Raw genomic sequence first — 7,500 nt, 5'->3', positions numbered from 1 at the left:
GCGGACTGAGCTGCCCCAACTCCCCCTGTCATCCTCCGCCTGGTTAATGTGGAGCTAAGGGGTGTTTAAAACGCGGTGAAAATCATCCGGGGAGACGCACCATGAGCGGACTGAGCTGTCCAAACTCCCCCTGTCATCCTCCGCCTGGTTAATGTGGCGCTAAGGGGTGTTAAAACGCGGTAAAAATCATCCGGGGAGACGCACCATGAGCGGACTGAGCTGTCCCAACTCCCCCTGTCATCCTCCGCCTGGTTAATGTGGCGCTAAGGGGTGTTAAAACGCGGTAAAATCATCCGGGGGAGACGCACCATGAGCGGACTGAGCTGCCCCAACTCCCCCTGTCATCCTCCATCTTGTTAATGTGGAGCTAAGGGGTGTTAACGCGGTAAAAATCATCCGGGGGAGACGCACCATGAGCGGACTGAGCTGTCCCAACTCCCCCTGTCATCCTCCGCCTGGTTAATGTGGCGCTAAGGGGTGTTAAAACGCGGTAAAAATCATCCGGGGGAGACGCACCATGAGCGGACTGAGCTGTCCCAACTCCCCCTGTCATCCTCCATCTGGTTAATGTGGAGCTAAGGGGTGTTAAAACGCGGTAAAAATCATCCGGGGGAGACGCACCATGAGCGGACTGAGCTGTCCCAACTCCCCCTGTCATCCTCCGCCTGGTTAATGTGGCGCTAAGGGGTGTTAAAACGCGGTAAAAATCATCCGGGGGAGACGCACCATGAGCGGACTGAGCTGCCCCAACTCCCCCTGTCATCCCCATCTTGTTAATGTGAGCTAAGGGGTGTTAAAACGCGGTAAAAATCATCCGGGGAGACGCACCATGAGCGGACTGAGCTGTCCCAACTCCCCCTGTCACCCTCCGCCTGGTTATTGTGGAGCTAGGGTGTAAAACGCGGTAAAAATCATCCGGGGGAGACGCACCATGAGCGGACTGAGCTGTCCCAACTCCCCCTGTCACCCTCCGCCTGGTTAATGTGGAGCTAAGGGGTGTTAAAACGCGGTGAAAATCATCCGGGGAGACGCACCATGAGCGGACTGAGCTGCCCCAACTCCCCCTGTCATCCTCCGCCTGGTTACTGTGGAGCTGGGGGTGTTAAAACACGGTAAAAATCATCCGGGGGAGACGCACCATGAGCGGACTGAGCTGCCCCAACTCCCCCTGTCATCCTCCGCCTGGTTAATGTGGAGCTAAGGGTGTTAAAACGCGGTGAAAATCATCCGGGGAGACGCACCATGAGCGGACTGAGCTGTCCAAACTCCCCCTGTCATCCTCCGCCTGGTTAATGTGGAGCTGGGGGTGTTAAAACGCGGTAAAAATCATCCGGGGAGACGCACCATGAGCATATTGAGCTCTGCATCTGCCCCTATGTCCCTGCTCCTGGTAACCCCTGAAAAATAGCCAAAAATTGTTTTAAATGAATCCGGGGAAGACGCACTGTGAGGGGACCGAGTTCTGCCAGCACTCCCTGTCATATTTCGCCTGGTTAATGTGGAGGAAAATGGCGTTAAAATGCGGTTAAAATCATCCGTGTGAGAGGCTCCATGGGTGGGTTGAGCTCTGCCTGCTCCCCCTGTCATGCTCCACCTGGTTACTGTGGTCAAAAAGGCGTTAAAACGCGGTTAAATTCATCCGTGTGAGAGGCTCCATGGGCGGGTTGAGCTCTGCCTGCTCCCCCTGTCATGCCCCACCTGGTTACTGTAGTCAAAAAGGGCGTTAAAACGCGGTTAAACTCATACGTGTGAGAGGCTCCATGGGCGGGTTGAGCTCTGCCTGCTCCCCCTGTCATGCTCCACCTGGTTACTGTGGCGAAAAAGGGCGTTAAAATGCGGTTAAAATCATCCGTGTGAGAGGCCCTATGTGCGGGTTGAGCTGTGCCTGCTCTCCCTGTCATGCTCCATCTGGTTACTGTGGCCCAAAAGGGCGTTAAAACGCGGTTAAAATCATCCGTGTGAGAGGCCCTATGTGCGGGTTGAGCTGTGCCTGCTCTCCCTGTCATGCTCCATCTGGTTACTGTGGCCCAAAAGGGCGTCAAAACGCGGTTAAAATCATCCGTGTGAGAGGCTCCATGGGCGGGTTGAGCTGTGCCTGCTCTCCCTGTCATCCTCCGCCAGCTAACCATGGAGGTAATCACCGACACGTTGCGGTTAAATTCATCCAGAGAGAAGCCCCATGAGCGGATGGAGCTCTGACGCTCTCCGCCGTCTTTCTCTGGAGGCCCATGTTTTCAAAAACTGGGTTTCTCAAATCGTGCGGATGGTAGCTGCGAAAACCACCCCAAAGTGACGCTCACCGGAGAAGGGGAAAAGTGCGCAAGCGGTTGACCCTTTACCGCCCGTCACCTCCCCCGGTCGAAATACTTAGAAAAAATCCAGAATTTTTCGCCCCTGGTAACCTAAGTTTTTTTTCTAATTTTTCGACGAGGAGGGGAAATGCAGAAGCGGTTGACCTTCTCCCGCTTCTGCAAATGCCTTCTCCGGTCGAAAAACTTTAACTTTTTAACACTTTGAAAAGGCTCCAGGCCCTAATCCGCCACTCTTATCCCCAGCTAGAGCTCTTTGCTGGGCAATGGCCCCCAGGGCTGCAGGCCTCCCTTCTCTGCCCCAGAAACATGCACTGACACTGGGTTAAAAGCCTCCAGCACCCTCACAACCCCCTCGTTAGGCCCAGCTTGGGCTCTGTTGCCGGGCAACGGCCTCCAGGCTGCAGGCCTCACCTCTGTGCCCCACTCTCAAGCACTGAAGCTGGGTTAACAAGCTCCAGCACACTCACACTCCCTCGTTAGGCCCAGCTTGTGGCTCTGTTGCCGGGCAACGGCCTCCAGGGCTGCAGGCCTCACCTCTGTGCCCCTCTCTCAAGCACTGAAGCTGGTTAACAAGCTCCAGCACACTCACACTCCCTCGTTAGGCCCAGCTTGTGGCTCTGTTGCCGGAACGGCCTCCAGGGCTGCAGGCCTCACTCTCTGTGCCCACTCTCAAGCACTGAAGCTGGGTTACCAAGCTCCAGCACACTCACACTCCCTCGTTAGGCCCAGCTTGTGGCTCTGTTGCCGGGCAACGGCCTCCAGGGTGAAATGCATCCCCTGCATGCCCCACTCTCATGCACTGAAGCTGGGTTAACAAGCTCCAGCGCCATCACACTCCCTCCCTAGGCCCAGAAAGTGGCTCTCACTCTGGCCTTTGACCTCCAGGTTATAACCCTTCACTCTGTGGCCCAGTTACATGCACTGACACTGGGTTAACAGGCTCCAGCACCCTCCCACACCCCCCAAAGGCCCAGTAAGTGGCTCTAAGTCTGGCCTGTGACCTCCAGGGTTATAGGCCTTCACTCTATGCCCCATTACATGCACTGACCCTGGCTAAACATGTTCCAGCACCCTCCCACACCCCCCAAGGCCCAGTAAGTGGCTCTGAGTCTGGCCTATGACCTCCAGGGTTATAAGCCTTCACTATATGCCCCAGTTACATGCACTGACCCTGGGTAAACATGTCCCAGCACCCTCCCACACCCCCCAAAGGCCCAGTAAGTGGCTCTCACTCTGGCCTCTGACCTCCAGGGCTGCAGGCCTCACCTCTGTGGCCCAGTTACATGCACTGACCCTGGGTAAACATGTCCAGCACCCTCCCACACCCCCCAAAGGCCCAGCAAGTGGCTCTCACTCTGGCCTCTGACCTCCAGGGTTATAACCCTTCACTCTGTGGCCCAGTTACATGCACTGACCCTGGGTAAACATGTCCAGCACCCTCCCACACCCCCCAAAGGCCCAGTAAGTGGCTCTAAGTCTGGCCTGTGACCTCCAGGGTTATAGGCCTTCACTCTATGCCCCAGTTACATGCACTGACCCTGGTAAACATGTCCCAGCACCCTCCCACACCCCCCTTAATGCCCAGTAAGTGGCTCTCACACTGGCCTTTGACCTCCAGGCTGAAGGCCTCCCCTCTGTACCCCAGAAACATGCACTGACACTGGGTTAACAGGCTCCAGCCCCTCCCACACCCCCTTAAGGCCCAGCAAGTGGCTCTAAGTCTGGCCTATGACCCCCAGGGTTATAACCCTTCACTCTGAGGCCCAATAACATGCACTGACACTGGGTTAACAGGCTCCAGCAACCTCCCACACCCCATTAAGGACCAGAAAGTGGCTCTAAGTCTGGCCTATGACCCCAGGGTTAAAGCCTTCACTCTATGCCCCAGTCATGCACTGACCCTGGGTAAACATGTCCCAGCACCCTCCCACACACCCCCCAAAGGCCCAGTAAGTGGCTCTAAGCCTGGCGTTGACCTCCAGGGTATAAGCCTTCACTCTGTGCCCAGTTACATGCACTGACCCTGGTTAAAAGGCTCCAGCACACTCCCACTCCCTCTTAATGCCCAGCAAGTGGCTCTAAGTCTGGCCTATGACCTCCAGGGTTAAAAGCCTTCACTATGTGGCCCAATAACATGCACTGACACTGGGTTAACAGGCTCCAGCACACTCCCACACCCCCTAATGCCAGCAAGTGGCTCTAAGTCTGGCCTATGACCTCCAGGGTAAAAGCCTTCACTCTATGCCCCAGTTACATGCACTGACCCTGGGTAAACATGTCCCACCACCCTCCCACACCCCCCAAAGGCCCAGCAAGTGGCTCTCACTCTGGCCTCTGACCTCCAGGGTTATAAGCCTTCACTATATGCCCCAGTTACTTGCACTGACCCTGGTTAAACAGTCCCAGCACCCTCCACCCCCCCAAAGCCCAGTAAGTGGCTCTAAGCCTGGCCGTTGACCTCCAGGGTTATAACCCTTCACTCTGTGGCCCAGTTACATGCACTGACACTGGTAACAGGCTCCAGCACCCTCCCACACCCCCCAAAGGCCCAGTAAGTGGCTCTAAGCCTGCCATTGACCTCCAGCGCTACAGGCCTCCACTCTGTGCCCTGCCCGAGGCTGGAAGTCTGGTCTGAGAACCTCCAGGCCCGCCAGCCTTCCCACCCCTCACCCCAACCCTCCAGGCCCGCCAGCCCCCCACCCCCCCACACCACCCCTACCCCCAGGAACCCTGCGCACCAGGCGAACCTGTGTACCCGAACTTAAGCACCCCCCCTCGACTAAACCCCTCCATCCACCCCGGCCAGAGTTTGTGCCCTGGTAACCCAATTAAAACTTTGTACCCCTGGTAACCTATCAAACCTCCGTGCCCTTGTAACCTAAAGTTTTCTCCAATACTTTAACTTTTTTTTGTAACCTTGCCTACCTTAAGAGAGTCAAAGGTACTCCCCTCGTTTTGCCGCGCCCTTGGTAAACCTATCTTACTTTTTTTTTTCTAAGTGTCTCCACTTTGAAATTTTTTAAAAGATTTTTCATGCCCTGGTAGTCTCCAAGACTACCGGAGAGAGGGGGAGGTCTGACCGGGGCTTAGCCCCGCGCTCAGGCCTCACGGTCGGCCTCCCTCCTGCCCACACACCCCTGGTGGATGTGGGACTTTGCCGTTTTTTTTCTAAGTGTCTCATACTTTGAAATTTTTTAAAAAGATTTTTCATGCCCCTGGGTCTCCAAGACTACCAGAGAGGGGGGGAGGTCGGACCGGGGCCCCCCCCGAGCCCGCGCTCAGGCTCAGTCGCCTCCCTCCCTGCCCACACACCCTGCTGGTGGATGTGTGGACTTTGCCTTTTTTTTTCTAAGTGTCTCAATACTTTGAAATTTTTAAAAAGATTTTTCATGCCCCTGGTAGTCTCCAAGACTACCGGAGAGGGGGGGAGGTCGGACCGGGGCTTAGACCCGCGCTCAGGCCTCACGTCGGCCCTCCCTCCCTGCCCACACACCCCTGGTGGATGTTTGACTTTGCCGTTTTTTTTCTAAGTGTCTCAATACTTTGAAATTTTTTAAAAAGATTTTTCATGCCCCTGGTAGTCTCCAAGACTACCGAGAGAGGGGGGGAGGTCGGACCGGGGCTGAGCCCGCGCTCAGCCTCACGGTCGGCCTCCCTCCCTGCCCACACACCCCTGGTGGATGTGTGGACTTTGCCGTTTTTTCTAAGTGTCTCAATACTTTGAAATTTTTTAAAAAGATTTTTCATGCCCCTGGTAGTCTCCAAGACTACCGGAGAGAGGGGGGGAGGTCGGACCGGGGCTGAGCCCGCGCTCAGGCCTCACGGTCGGCCTCCCTCCCTGCCCACACCCCTGGTGGATGTGTGGACTTGCCGTTTTTTCTAAGTGTCTCAATACTTTGAATTTTTTAAAAAGATTTTCATGCCCCTGGTAGTCTCCAAGACTACCGGAGAGGGGGGGGAGGTCGGACCGGGCTGAGCCCGCGCTCAGGCCTCACGGTCGGCCTCCCTCCCTGCCCACACACCCCTGGTGTGTGTGGACTTTGCCGTTTTTTTTCTAAGTGTCTCAATACTTTGAAATTTTTTAAAAAGATTTTCATGCCCCTGGTAGTCTCCAAGACTACCGGAGAGAGGGGGGGAGGTCGGACCGGGGCTGAGCCCGCGCTCAGGCCTCACGGTCGGCCTCCCTCCCTGCCCCACACACCCCTGGTGGATGTGTGGACTTTGCCGTTTTTTTTCTAAGTGTCTCAATACTTTGAAATTTTTTAAAAAGATTTTTCATGCCCCTGGTAGTCTCCAAGACTACCGGAGAGAGGGGGGGAGAGGTCGGACCGGGGCTGAGCCCGCGCTCAGGGCCTCACGGTCGGCCTCCCTCCCTGCCCACAACACCCCTGGTGGATGTGTGGACTTTGCCGTTTTTTTTCTAAGTGTCTCCAACTTTGAAATTTTTTAAAAAAAGATTTTTTCATGCCCCTGGTAGTCTCCAAGACTACCGGAGAGAGGGGGGGAGGTCGGACCGGGCTGAGCCCGCGCTCAGGCCTCACGGTCGGCCTCCCTCCCTGCCCACACACCCCTGGTGGATGTGTGGACTTTGCCGTTTTTTTTTCTAAGTGTCTCAATACTTTTGAAATTTTTTTAAAGATAGGATTTTCATGCCCCTGGTAGTCTCAAGGACCCACCAGAGGGAGGGGGGGGGGGTCGTGGTAGGGCCCGCGCCTCGGCCGACAAAAGCTTGGATCAAGGGCTGACTTTCAATAGATCGCAGCGAGGGAGCTGCTCTGCTCGTACGAAACCCTGACCAGAATCAGGTCGTCTGCAAGTGATTTATTCACACAGGTTCTCCAACAAACATGCGGTGCGAGATAGAGAGAGGGCGACCATCATCCGGCCGCACCCCCAGCCCTGTCACGAACGGCTCTACTCACGGCGACCGAAGCCGGTTATCCGGGGCCAACCGAAGATCCGCGGGCGCTATGGTATCTTTACGTCTAGGCGGGATTCTGCTTAGAGGCGTTCGTCATAATCCCACCGATGGTAGGCTTCGCACCGGCATTGGCGCCTCAGCCAAGCACATACACCAAATGTCTGAACCCTGCGGTTCCTCTCGTACTGAGCAGGATTACTATTGCAACAAACACATCAGTCAGTAGGAAAAACTAACCTGTCTCACGACGGTCTAAACCCAGCTCAA

The sequence above is a fragment of the Etheostoma spectabile genome, unplaced genomic scaffold (assembly GCF_008692095.1).
Source record: "Etheostoma spectabile isolate EspeVRDwgs_2016 unplaced genomic scaffold, UIUC_Espe_1.0 scaffold00006155, whole genome shotgun sequence".
Taxonomy (NCBI): domain Eukaryota; kingdom Metazoa; phylum Chordata; class Actinopteri; order Perciformes; family Percidae; genus Etheostoma; species Etheostoma spectabile.
Note: the sequence above shows the minus strand (reverse complement) of the source record.